Genomic DNA, 12,900 nt, shown 5'->3' on the forward strand with positions numbered 1-12,900 from the left:
CAACTCTTCACACCCAAAACTCAAAACAAGAAAATTAAAAGTGCTCAGGCAAGAATGAGGAAGAAGAGAGATCAATTCTCCTCCCCAATTCTCTGAACTCTCGGTCAAGTTTCTCCAAGAAAGTGCAAAAGCTCAAAGCTCAAAGAAAGTGCCAAATTCAAAAGCAAAGCTAAAAGTTCAAAGTAAAGGTCCTAATTACATCAAACTAACTCCTATTTATACACTTTCTATTCTTGGATATTGGGATTTGGATGGGTTTTTGATTTGGTGAAGAAATGAATTCAATTGGAATTTTAATTGAATTTTTCGGCCCAAAATGGTAGCTCCCAGGAGGCTGCCCTGCCCTTGTGGAGGGCAGGGCAGGATTTGGTGCGTGTTGGTGCTTCCTTGGTGCGGCTTGGTGCAGTCTTGGTGCGCAAAACACTGCTCTGCCCTCGCGGAGGGCAGGGCAGGAAAAATTGGTGCGCCAAATTCAAGCTGTGGTGCGCGCTGGTGCTGCCAGGAACGTGCCTTGGTGCGCAGAACGCTGCCCTGCCCTCGCGGAGGGCAGAGCAGGAAAAATTGGTGCTGCCAAGATCATGATGGTGCGCCAGAATTGAGCCTTGGTGCGCCAGAATTGAGCCTAGGTGCGCCATATCCATGCACCAACAAAATGCTGCCCTGCCCTCGCGGAGGGCAGGGCAGTGTCTTCACTTTGATGTCCCAGGTTCGAATCATGGCCGAAACACACGCTCATTCATTTTCCTTGGTTTCTTGGCACGGTGATGGGACTTAGTTCCTTGCTTCCTCATGGTCCCGTGTTCAACTCTTGTGGCAAGCATTTGGAGACATTTTCCTTTGATTTTCTCCCTTGGTGAGCCCGATACTGCCCTTGTGGAGGGCAGGGCAACATTTTATTCCTCTTGATTCCAAGGCACAAATTTGTGCTCTGCCCTTGTAGTGGGCAGGGCAGAGTTTCCTTCCTTTCTTAGTTCCCTTATGTTGCCCTCCTAGAGGGCAGTGTGCCCTTGTGGAGGGCAATGCTTGCCTCCCCCATTGCATGCGGCACACTTCTCCTCCTTTTGACCACGCTTCCTTCTCCTTGGGTCACGCTTTCTTAGGCCACGCTTTTCTTTTTTTTTCTTTTCTTCACCTACAATAAACCAAAACAACCACTCAAAGTATCACTAAATTCAAGAGGCTTATAAATCAATTAAAATTAGCTTAAACCTCATGATTTAACATTAATTTCATGGTGGTTGCTTGATTTAAAGAAGTTATGCATTTTCACTCCAAATCACTTACTTAGGATGCAAGAAAGTGCATAAATGCTAACAAAACAAGTGAAATTAGCTTGAAAAATGGGTATATGATGACTTGTCATCAACAACCCTTAAAAGACCTCTTGATTTGTGTATTTTGTTCATTAAACTTTTGTTGATTGTTAGATGAAGAGCAAGCCTTAGAAATCAAGATTATTAGAGAATTGAGAGAATCGAACCTCGAACACCTAAGCAATCAGAGTGTATACACTTCCAGTGAGGGTTCGATGCATGATTCCTTGTTCCCTGCTTTCATGAGCTATTTTCTTTTGCAAGTTTACTTGTACTTTATTTTGTGATTTGAATTAGTGAAATCCAGTTCATATTTGTTCTTGAAAGATTTATTTACTTTTCACCAAGTAGGTAAAAGCATTTTGCATCTAGTTGCATTCATAGGTTGCATTTCATACCATTCTTCTTTACTCTTTTAGTTCTCTTGAGCTTAGCATGAGGACATGCTAATGTTTAAGTGTGGAGAGGTTGATAAACCACTATTTTATGGTTTATCTTGTGCTAAATTGAGTGGTTTTTATCAACTTTTCAACTACTTATTCAGATGAATTGCATGATATTACAATTCCTTTCCAAATCTATTCTATGATTGAAAACTTGCTTCCTTAAGCTCTAAATTGTGTATTTTAATTTCTCTTTTATACCATTCGATGTCGTGATCTGTGCGTTAAGTGTTTCAGGCTTCATAGGGCAGAAATGGCTTAGAGAATAGAGAGGAAGCTTGCAAAAATGGAAGGAACACAAGAAATTAAGGAGATGACCAGTGAGAAGCGACGTGGACGCATGGCTCACGCGACCGCGCGAAATGGAGCAAATCGCAGCGGCGCGAATGCGTGCCTGACCCGAGCGCGTGGATTGGAAGCTGCACGAGTAACGTGAACGTGTGGACGACGCGTACGCGTGACATGCGCGATCTACAGCATTTACCGAAATTGCTAGCGTGGATTTTGGGCCGCGTTTTGACCCATATTTCGGCCCAGAAACACATATTAAAGTCAGGGAACATGTAGAGACTCGGAGAGGAGATCACACACACAATTTTAGTTTTAGATGTAGTTTTTAAAGAGACTGATTCTCTCCACTCTCTTAGGATTTAGGATTAGGATTCCTCTTAAAGGAATTAGGATTTCATCTTCTTCAATCACAGGTTCAATGTTACTTTTATTTATTTTCTCAATTTAGTTTATGAACTCTTTATGTTTAGATTGATTTTCTATTTAATACAATTTTAGGTATTTCAGATTCGTGATTGTTTTATTCTATTTATGATACTTTCAATTTAAATTAGATTTATTTTCCCTTTTGGCTTTGGTTAAGTAATTGGTAACACTTGAGTTATTAAACTCAGCTGTTGATTGAAATTGGAATTACTGATTGATCTGGATCACTCTAAAGCTAGTCCTTCCATAGGGATTAACTAGGACTTGAGGATCAAGCTACTTAGTCCACTTGACCTTCCTTTGTTTAGTAAAGGCTGACCAAGTGGGGTTGAAACCCAATTTTCATCACACCTGATAAGGATAATTAGGATAGGAATTCCAGTTCTCATACCTTGCCAAGAGTTTTTCAATTATTAATTTATTTTCCTTGCAATTTATTTTCCTTGCTCAATATTTCAAAAATCCAAAATTACTGTTTTCTATAACCAATAATAAAACATACTTCCCTGCAATTCCTTGAGAAGATGACCCGAGTTTTGAATACTTCGGTTATTTATTTTTATTGGGTTTGCTTAAGTGACAAACAAAACTTTTGTACGAAAGGATTATCTATTGGTTTAGAAACTATACTTACAACGCGATTATATTTGTAAATTTCTTTACCGATAGAAAATCTATTCGTCAAGCAAGGAGAAGCGCTACTTGCAAGGAAAACAAGCCAAAAGTGGCCGAATTGCTCTCACAATGATTCGAACCAGGAGCCTCATGCTAGCAAGGAAGGAGCGCTACACTCTTCAAAGGGAAATTGCTCCCCAAATGCTTCCACCAAGGTTCAAAGAGAGGCTCCCATCCCAAGCAAAGAGCACTGCACTCTCTCCATTCACTGAGCGCTATGAAGTGTCACGGTGAGGAGCGAATAATTTATACGTTTTTTGGCATTGTTTTTAGATAGTTTATAGTATGTTTTAGTTACTTTTTAGTATATTTTTATAGTTTTTATGCAAAAATCACATTTTTGGACTTTACTATGAGTTTGTGTGTTTTTCTGTGATTTCAGGTATTTTCTGGCTGAAATTGAGGGACCTGAGCAAAAATCTGATTCAGAGGCTGAGAAAGGACTAAAGATGTTGTTGGATTCTGACCTCCCTACACTCAAAGTGGATTTTCTGGAGCTACAAAAACCCAATTGGCGCAATTTTAATTGTGTTGGAAAGTAGACATCTTGGGCTTTCCAGCAATGTATAATAGTCCATATTTTTCGAAGATTTGATGGCCCAAACTGGCGTCCAAACGCCCACCTGAAACCCTTTTCTGGCGTAAAACGCCAAAACTGTCACCAAAGCTGGAGTTAAACGCCCAAACTGGCACCAAAGTGGCATTTAGACTCCAAGAAGAGCCTATGCACGTGAAAGCTTCAATGCTCAGCCCAAACACACACCAAGTGGGCCCCAGAAGTAGATTTCTGCACTATCTACACTTAGTTACTCATTTTCTGTAAACCTAGTTTACTAGTTTAGTATATATAGCACTTTTTACTATTGTATTCACATCTTTAGATCATTTTTTGAGACTATCTTAGGATCACTTTTGATCTCTTGATCACGTTTTGGGGGCTGGCCTTTCGGCCATGCCTGGACCTTCATCACTTATGTATTTTCAACGGTGGAGTTTCTACACCTTATAGATTAAGGTGTGGAGCTCTGCTATTCCTCATGAATTAATGCAAAGTACTATTGTTCTTCTATTAAATTCAAGCTTATTCTTATTCTAAGATATTCACTCGCACTTCAACCTGATGAATGTGATGATCCGTGACACTCATCATCATTCTCCCTTATGAACGTGTGCCTGACAACCACTTCCGTTCTATATGCAATAGCTTGAGTGTGTATCTCTTGGCCTCCTGGTTCATGACGCATGGTTGCCTCTCCTGACAACAGAGTCTTCCATTTCGTGAGATCAGAGTCTTCGCGGTATAAGCTAGAATCAATTGGCAGCATTCTTGAGATCCGGAAAGTCTAAACCTTGTCTGTAGTATTCCGAATAGGATCTGGGATGGGATGACTGTGATGCACTTCAAACTCGTGACTGTTGGGTGCAGTGACAGTGTGCAAAAGGATTAATGGATCTTATTCTGACACGATCGAGAACTGACAGCTGATTAGCCATGCGGAAAACCGTAGCGGACATGTTTTCACTGTGAGGACGGATGGTAGCCATTGACAACGGTAATCCACCAACATATAGCTTGCCATGGAAGGGAGTACGCATGATTGGATGAGGGCAATAGGAAAACAGAGGCTCAGAGGGAACAAAGCATCTCCATACGCTTATCTGAAATTCCCATAATTGAATTGCATTAGTATCTCTATCATATTTTATGTTTTATTTCTCTTTAATTATCAAAACCTCATAACCATTTGAATTCGCTTGACTCAGATTTACAAGATGACATAGCTTGCTTCAAGCTGACAATCTCCGTGGGATCGACCCTTACTCATGTAAGATATTACTTGGACGACCATGTGCACTTGCTGGTCAGCTATGCGGAGTTGTGAAAAGTGTGATTTACGATTTCATGTACCGCACGGCCAAGGAGCTCGTCACGCAACAATTTGGCATGCCAAAAGCAAGGCCATGGAGCGCTGCGCTCCTTTACTTAACCGAGCGCTAGGAGGCTGCCCAAGGGGCTTGTGACGCAACAATTGAGACCAAGCGGGAGTGTTGCGCTCTCCTTGTCAACCGAGTCATGCGTTGGGAGTGTCTCATGGCACATTTCTGGTCTAAAAATCAAATTTAATTGAATCCTTCACCAATTTTGAAAGGCCCACTCCAAATTCTAAAATTCAAAAATAGGAAGTGTATAAATAGAAGTTAGTTTGATTTAGAGAGGGGCTCTTTTGACCTTTTTGACACTTTTACTTTTTATTTTTCATTTTTGGGAGCTCATTTTTAGATTTTAGCTTTGGGTTTGGGAATTGGGATTGAGAATTGAATTCTCTTTCTCCTTGTTCTTACTTCTACACTCTTCACTCTTTGTTTTGGATCTTGGATTGAGAATTAAAGGAATTCAGTTTCATTCTTGATTTGAGATCTCTCTATGTTTACTTTCTGCATAATTTCAATGAATTGTGATTTGGATCTAAGTTTTCTTTACTGCTCTCATCTCTATTTCTTCTGCAATTACTCTCTGTTGGATCAAGGAAGGAATTGAGATATAGACTTGTTTTCTAGTCTGATTCAACCCCTAAGATCTTCAACTTCTCTTTTAGATTTCATAATTGAGTTGAATTCACCTTCTGTATTGCTTCTTCAAGAAATTTTCATTTTATGTTTGAGATCTGCTGCATTTCCATTGATCTTTTACTTCTTTGATTGATTGCTATTTACATTCTATTGTTTAACTTTAAATTCCATGTTTCCATATCCTTTTTACTCTTTCAGCAATTTTACATTTCTTGCACTCTAAGATTCTGACATTTACATTTCTTGCAATCTAAGTTTCAGTCATTTACATTACTTGTTTTTTAAGATTCATCTCTTTTACTTCTTCTGCTCTTTAATTTACTGTCAATCCCCCCTCTCCCTTTAAATTTCATACAATTTAGCTTTTGATGGATACAAATCACTCAAATTAATATTTGTTTGCTTGACTAAATTAACCACCTAACTAACATTGCTCAATCCTTCAATCCCTATGAGATCGACCTCACTCATGTGAGTAATTACTACTTGATGCGACCTAATACACTTGCCAATAAATTTTGTATTGAATCGTTTTCCACACATCAAATACATCGCCGACTTCAACGTTGAATACACCGAAAGCCAAGAAGATCTAGCAACATAGAGCCTATATATAGATGAGTCATAAAACAAAATTAAAAGTGGAGCAGACGTTATTTTAAAAGAGCAATGCTAGGGGGTCAGCAATTTTTGTGATTGTTAGCCATCAACTAGCTATCAATGATGATTTGATGGTGTGAGATTGGTGTGAAATTTCATCCAATGGCTCACTTTCCTCTGCTGGTTACATGCTGGCCAAAATTCAATAAAACTGTTGGTCCCTAGACTTTTCCATTTTAAAAAGCACCCGAAGAATCCGAATAGAACTCTCCCTAGTCTAAGGTTTGAGTTCCATACTTCTAATAATTAAGCGGGGTACGAGACAGAATAATTACCATTGTAAATCTTGCACGTGACCGTGAATGCGAACATGAGATCACGACAGAATAGTGGTCAATGACATCAGCTGCTACGTCACCCCATTATCTAATCTAAAAAGAAGGCCGTGATTGGCTTGCAATTATTCTGTATTCCTTTAGCTAGCTAGAGTCATCTTGGTCATCTTAGAGATTTGTTATATCCGACCAATTCTCCATGGATATATATACTTTCCACGTTAACAGTGGATACCATTGCATTTATTTATCTATTGATTTTAAAAAATAGAAAAATACAAAAAATTATTTTTTAATTAACCAACATTAATCAATTCTTTTAGGCAGGATTTATAATTTAAAATTTAAAGAATTAAAAGTTTATAATTTAAAATTTAAAATTTAAAATAAATCAAATAATTAAAAACATAACTAAAAAAATTAATTCTCTAACATTATTCATAAAAACATATATTTTTCTTCATCTCATCTAAGGGTTTATATATAGCACTATAGTGGAATCTCTAAAAAAAGGTTTTTCAAAATAAATTTTCTTCTGCTCATGTTATTGTTATGGCGATATCTCGATTTAAGTTTAGTATTGTGATTTACTACTATTTTTACATTTTAAAAATAAATGAACATTAAAAAATAAATATATAAAAATTTATTGTAATAAAAAATAATTTTACTGCATTAAGATATATATGGATGGACCGAGGTTATCAAGAGAGAGGCACTTGCCACACTAAAATTTTGAAAATATGTGATAGTTATGTATAAATAAATATATTTAAATTTATCGTTATATTCTTTTAGTCCTCACATTAAATTGTAAATAATTCTTTTGAGAATTTTGTTAAAATAATTTTTTATATTAAAGTTAATATTGTTACGGATCGGGCCTACGGAAGGCCCGAAACTGACCCACTGAAACTCTTAACCAACTTTCGAATTCAAACGTCTCCCTTATCTTACCCAAATAAAATAAGATAAGATATTCACCATCACCTATAAATAGAGGACCCAAGTCTCTCTAGGTATTCATTCATTCCTCACAGCTTATACCTCTTATATTCATTCTGACTTAGGCGTCGGAGTGTCTTTGCAGGTACCACCCCCATTGCTCCAGTCAGATAATTTGGCATCCGCCTCGACCCGCAAGTTTCTGATCCATCTCTCAACCCGTACCAGGCATATCTTGTACATTGGCGCCGTCTGTGGCGACTTGCAACACCGTGACGGAATAGCGGACGTCTTCGAGGAGCAATCTCCAAGCCACCACGATAACTCCCGAACGAGGAACCCAACTCCCGATCACAAAGAGGCGACACCTCATGCAAGGATAGCAACCACTATACGCCAGAATACCCCAGCGCAAAACAAGGAAAACGGCCCCCGAAGTACTGGTCGCTGAAAATCTGGGAGAAAAGGCAGTCCAGATAATTCAAGATCTCTATCTCTGGGTACAAGAACTCGAAGGACGAGTTCCAACTAAGGAAAAACACCACGTCGAAAGCGGAAGCCACGCGACTTCCCGATCAAGATCCCGCCATGAAGCCAGACATGGCAGGTCACCTGAACGACGACACAGCGGGAGAAACGATCGCAGCGCCTCCCGCAACTGAGGACACCAGCACGGCGCAAGCGGCAGAAGACACGACAAGTCGCCCAAACGGTAACACGGCAAGAGGCACAACCGCAGCGTCTCTCGCGGTCCGAGTCATCGACACGACAACTCAAGGAAAGAACAGGCGGCAACAAAACCCTCTACTGCGACTACCACCGAGGATACGGACATAGGACACAAGACTGCTTCGACTTAAAAGATGCTGTCAAACAAGCTATACGAGACGGCAAGCTCCCCGAGTTCGTCAAAATCATCTGGGAACCGAAGCGCGCGGAAAGAGACAGGTCACCAGAGAGAGAAGGATGCAATCCGAGGACGCAAAGACAAACCCCAAGGAAAAGCCCAGAGATAGACCCGACCATAATCGTTAATGTCATCACAGGCAAAGACACCCCGGGAAAATCGAAGTCAGCACTCAAGAAGGATCTCAAGATCTTGGCAGTCAGGAACCAATCCCCAACCGACAACGCTGGTAAGGCGATTGCATTCTCCCCCGAGGACTGCCAACACGGCACCTCGGCGGAAGACGCCCCATTCGTCATCTCGGCAAAGATTAGAACTAGGTTAGTTAGAAGAATACTAGTAGACATAGGAGTAGACTCCAACATCCTCGTCAGATGAGCCTTTGACAAGCTTGGACTCTGCAGCAACAACCTCCAGATACACCGCAATGGAGTCATCGGACTCAGAGACAATTTCCTCAAGCCAGACGGCTCCGTCGTCCATGCCATGACAAAGGCATGCAATCCCTGGAGGAGAAGCAAAGCTTGTGTGCTACGGCAAGAAGGGTGTGCAACGCATCCTGGAGGACAAGGCAGGGGTGTGCCACGCCGTGCAGGGTGTGCAATGCCTCTGGAGCAACATGAAGCTGGCGTGCCATGCCATACGAGGCGTGCAATACTTCTGGAGGACACAAGATATGGCATGCCATGACTTGAAAGGCTGTGCCACGCCTTGAAGACAGCCAAGCCCTAGAGACACTACAAAAAATGTTGGTTAAAATGACGCTTATATTAAGGCGGTTTTATGTAACCGCTATAATTTTTGTAAATTCGGCAGAAATTAAGGTTTGCCATATTACTCCAGTGATTGGTGGCGGTTTTTGTAGAATATGGTGGTTTAAAACCGCTAGTATCTTTAGTCTTCTTTTCTGTTTTTTTAAAAAAACAAAAAACTAAGACTCATTGGTGATGTTGTTGTGCATATGAGAGGATGAGAATAAGAGTAATGTTGCGAATGAGAGAATAAGTGTGACGTGTGAATGTGACGAACCTAACCCTAGTTTTCTGTCGCCGTTCATCTTCTCCCCACCACTCAGCTCCAAGTTGCCGTAAGCAACGTTATCATTGTTGTTGCCTTTGGCAAAGGTTCTAGATCTGTTTCTCTGGCTTCGATTTGAGGTTTATCGTCGTCGTTCATCTCCGCCGTCATTCATTTGCTCGGCACCGCTCAGCTCCAAGTTGCTGTAAGCAACGTTATCGTTGTTGCTGCCTTTAGTAGAGGTTCTAGATCTGCTTCTCTGACTTCGATTTGAGGTTTTATCGCCGCTGTTCATCTTCTCGCTGCCGTTCATCTACTCTTCGCCGTTCATCTCCTCACCACTGTAAGCAACATCGTTGATGTTGTCTTTGGTGGAGCTTCTGTGATCTAATTTTTTGCCTTGATTTGAGAGTTTGCTTTCTGTTCACAACCGTTCATCATCTCCTTGCTGCCGCAAGTGACGGCGTTGTTGCTATCTCTGGCGGAGCTTCTGAGATCTAGTCATTTGGCTTCAATTTGCAGATTCAATCTGGTTCTCTAGCTGTAAAGCTATTATTGCTGCCTCCAACAAAGCTTGTATGATTTGGTTCTACCATCCATATCAATTCACAGTAATCTACTTCATCTTCTTTTTTTTTTTATTTTCCTCCTCCATATGATTAAAATAGTGTTAACTAATTTAAATTACATTATTAATGTACAATTAATTGATGATTACCTTACTAATAACTAAAGACCAAAGCGATTACGCAAGCTAAGTGATCGTTGAAGAGAATTAATTATTTAATTAATTAATTAAGAAATTATGGCGGAGGAAATTAGATTCTTCGAGCTGAACACAGGTGCCAAAATACCTTCTGTTGGATAAGGAACTTTTCAGGCTGAAAATCCTAGAGCCTTGGCCAAGATACTCAACAACACATGCATGAATGAATTAATTAAGTAGTTTAGAGATGCCAATAATCCCAAGTTAAGCTGTATCAGCATGCAATAATTTGTTCTTGTTAGAAACAAATGATTAAGTTAACTTAATACAAGGACATATATATAGTTAAACTAAGCTTACAAATTTCAACGTGACCAGTATTTTTCTAATGCCATGTTGTTGGATTGTTTTGCTATGCTTTATTATTTAATTTAAACCTTATAATTAGGAAACTTGGAACCAATAATCTATTCAAAATATCAAATAACCAGTAATTACTCCTTCTCATATATAAATTCAATTCATATGTGATTGAGCTGTAAAAGTGCCACAAGAAGAAGCGGGTTCTGCTTAGAAAGAACAAGAAACGATGGTAATCTTTAATGTTTTATTTCAGTTCTACCTGAGCCAGGAATTGAATGTTCCTATAACATATATTGACAAAGCATATCAAGTGATGAGTTTGGTCTGATTATTACTCAACAGGGAATCTGTAGAGATATGGTAGGTGCCCAACAAGGGCTACGAAGGAAATGAGGAAATAGAGCTGCACTTTTTGTATACGGTAACTAATTAACAGCATAGCTAGCTTCCTTCCAAATCAGTATTATATTATGTTTAGTTTGTTGTGTTTTTATTTGAAGTATGTAATTATATTGGTGCATGAAGCATTGGAAGGGCTAGAGAACATGGCGTTCGTTGCCAATGCGGTGAGCCTAGTAACATATTTCTTTGGCTTCATGAACTTTAGCTTAACAAAATCTGCCACAACCTTGACCAACTTCATGGGAACTGCATTCTTGCTATCTCTAGTTGGAGGATTCATCAGTGATACATATCTGTCTAGGTTCAAAACATGTGTTATCTTTGCATCCATGGAATTGCTGGTGAGTACAACATCTACATATCAATTATATCATATACTTTCGGCATCATGATTACAGCTTTCATTATTCATTGAGGAAATAATCAATCAAGTGCTAACTAATAAGGAAGAATTTTGAAACAAAAAATGGCTATTATAATAACTATATAGTCCTCAATTATTGAAGTATATTATAATTCAATTCAACACAGGTTCTGCTCTCAAGAAGCTTTTTGATAAGTTGAGATCTGAATAGCTTGACATACATTATTCAATTCCAAAGGTAGCTACTGCTATATTCTTCCCTTGTCAGTTTCTTTGTGTTCCAAGTTCTTTTGCTTTGCTTATAGTGTTATCTTTACTTGATGGCATTTTAGACAATGCTCCAGAAAAGGATATTTGGTCATGGTGGTGTGATGATATCTGGTCTTGATTCATCTGTTTCAAATGACAAACTTAAGCATATTTTTGGATTATATGGAGAAATTAAAGAAGTCAATTTTAATTCTGGGCTTTCACCTTTTTTGCATCATGTGTCTTACCAAGAATTATTTTGGCATTAGTAATTATTGTGTAATGGCAGATCTATGAATCTCTTGAAGTGAATCATGTGAAATTCAATTTGAGTTCTATGATGTGCGAGCTGCCAAAGCTTCTCTTGGTGCTTTAAACAGGATCTATGTTCCTGGGAAGCAAATCAAGCTTGAACATGGCCATCCTAGAATTGCTATGTATTGGCTCTACCTGCTACTTTTAGATGTAATTTATTTTCTTGTTATAGAATATTTTTAAACTGTTTCTTCTCTTGGTTGTCTCAAATTGTTTGTGAGAGAAACAAGGGAATCAAGAATTCAGTGATAAATTTCAAGACAGAAAAGGCCAGCGGGATAACAAAATTATCCCTCTCTACATTGAGTTGAGTTTCTAACATTGCTTAATTAGTTAATGCATGCATATGTTGTAAGATGATGAAGTTGTTTGTGCTCCTTTATTGTTTGAGACAAAAGAACCAAGATTCAGAGGTGCTTACAAGGTGTTTGCATCAACAATATTACTATGCATATCTCTGATTTTGTTTACTCTTATTTTGATGTTGCCTATCTGCATTGTCCACCTCTATTTTATGATTTGTTTGAGTCTTTTTTATTGGTATTCCAGCTTGTCAATTAAAGTACATTAATTTGCTTGCTTTGGTTCTAGTGGCCTAATATTGCTGAAGATGCTGTCAGAGTACAGTGATATGAACAACCTGTTGCTGTCACTTTCTTCATAAGTTGTACATCGTGTGGTAGAAATTTTGAAATTTTTTCACATACGAACTTGTAAACTTGTGCTCGGGGCTGGTGCTATGCAGGTAGTACTAATATATTTCTCTGAACTATTATTACCTTTTAGATATATCGCTATATTTTATAATGTATTCAGTAGTTTGCTTTCCCAATTCTTGTACCAATTGTGAGATGTGAGATAAGGTAGCATTTGGTTATTTTTGTAGCACGTGTACAAACTCTATATCCTGTAACCAAATCCTAACTCATTCAAAATGTTTTAGATTATAGCTTCAGATCTTGTAACCAAACCCTGAGT

At 38.9% G+C, this 12,900-nt stretch overlaps 1 long non-coding RNA gene across 1 annotated transcript; it reads left to right on the top strand.

The window, feature by feature from the left end:
• The first annotated feature begins 10,659 nt into the window (after positions 1-10,659).
• On the top strand, positions 10,660-11,718 carry LOC130932904 (uncharacterized). The gene is made up of 4 exons (XR_009067560.1): positions 10,660-10,821; positions 10,935-11,013; positions 11,118-11,335; positions 11,526-11,718. It is a non-coding gene; the product is annotated as an uncharacterized LOC130932904 (long non-coding RNA).
• The last annotated feature ends 1,182 nt before the right edge of the window (positions 11,719-12,900 follow it).

The sequence above is a fragment of the Arachis stenosperma genome, chromosome 6 (assembly GCF_014773155.1).
Source record: "Arachis stenosperma cultivar V10309 chromosome 6, arast.V10309.gnm1.PFL2, whole genome shotgun sequence".
NCBI lineage: Eukaryota > Viridiplantae > Streptophyta > Magnoliopsida > Fabales > Fabaceae > Arachis > Arachis stenosperma.